This window comes from Capsicum annuum, chromosome 3 (genome assembly GCF_002878395.1).
Source record: "Capsicum annuum cultivar UCD-10X-F1 chromosome 3, UCD10Xv1.1, whole genome shotgun sequence".
Taxonomy (NCBI): Eukaryota; Viridiplantae; Streptophyta; class Magnoliopsida; order Solanales; family Solanaceae; genus Capsicum; species Capsicum annuum.
The window spans coordinates 216,916,602-216,918,083 of NC_061113.1; the positions used below are offsets into that span (position 1 = coordinate 216,916,602).

General features: G+C 38.1%; 1 non-coding gene across 1 annotated transcript; it reads left to right on the top strand.

The window, feature by feature from the left end:
• Nucleotides 1-552: 552 nt before the first annotated feature.
• On the top strand, nucleotides 553-654 carry LOC124897387. Its single transcript, XR_007054108.1, has one exon. It is a non-coding gene; the product is annotated as a small nucleolar RNA R71 (small nucleolar RNA).
• The last annotated feature ends 828 nt before the right edge of the window (nucleotides 655-1,482 follow it).

Below are 1,482 nucleotides of genomic sequence, written 5' to 3' on the forward strand. Positions count from 1 at the left end.
TATTTTAAACCTCCTGCTGTTGATTCTGTTGCATTGGCCCCTTATACTGATTATTGTTCTACGCTTGATTTCCACCCTATGAGAAATTGGGATGATTCCTCCAGCTGGGATTATAGGTGTTACCAAAGTTCTGTTGTCCCTGACAATTCACATTTCCTACATAATTAATAGAATCTGGATTAACCACACAAACATCTGCTGCATGCTCACTACTACCACGCATTTACCTATTGAACTATATTTGACATTGCTGCCGGTTGTGCAACTCGTAACTTCATACTGCTGAACTGATTAGTGATCTGATTCTAGAGTGCAACAAGTTGAGCTGATAAGGCAGTGAAATGATCTATTTCTAATATAACTGCAACCTTCTTAGGAGCACTTCTAGAGTCAGCATGCCATTTAGGATTCCCTTGTGAAATCCGATTCAGCAGTGTGTACAATTCATCATAAGTCTTCTCAAGAGCTTTCCCACCTGCTACTGAATCTAAGAGAATCTTGGTATTCGGCTCTAACCCCTCAATGAAAGTATGAACAAGAACATCATTAGACTGATGATGATGAGGGAAATTTCTAAGAATACTCTTAAATCTCTCCCAAGCTTGGTAGAGACTTTCTTTTTTTCTGCTTGAAACTTAGATCACTTATCAAACTTACAGTCTTCCTGGATGGAAATAATCGAATAAGGAGATTTTGAGCTAGATCTTTCCAAGAAGTAATGGAGAGTGGTGGTTCAGCATATAACCACCTCTTTGCTTTCCCAATTAAAGAAAAGGAGAAGAGAGTCAGTCTGACATAATCAGTATCCACCCCTGCAGGAATGTAGGTATCGCTTATTTCCAAGAAGGTCTATATATGCTATTGTGGGTCTTCATATGAAAATTTGGCAAATTTCCCAGCCGAATTCAACAACTACACCATATTCTACTTCAACTCAAATCAACCACCTGGCTTGATCTTGCGAATACTATTAGTTACATGGTTCGTAAGCGGGATTTCCACCTCACGAATAGGTCTATTAACTGCTTGAGTAGGAGCAGCTAGAATAATTGGAGTTGGGACACGCCCGACATTTAGATCAAATGGATCAATTGGGTTATTAGGATCTCTATGTTCAGCCATTTGAACCTGCTGGATTAGATATTGAGCTTTTCGACTCTGTTGAAATACCAATTCTGGTTCTGAATGAGGCTCTACCAACTCTCTATCTCTTGCCAGTCCTGTATTCATCTAGTCTAGCAAAACTTCAACCGCTAAGATCAAGTCATTAACACTTATACTTACTACCAAACACCAAAAAATTACTAATTATACTAGTCCCCGACAATCTTACAAATAGTATAGTGACTTAGACAGACAGATATCATACCTACGAGGACTAAACAATTATCATTTCAACCAACTTTAGTTTTAGTCAAGGAGGGGTTAAGTGTTGTAAAGTATCAAGGTTATTTTGAAGTTTCGAATAAAATGTAAATAAAT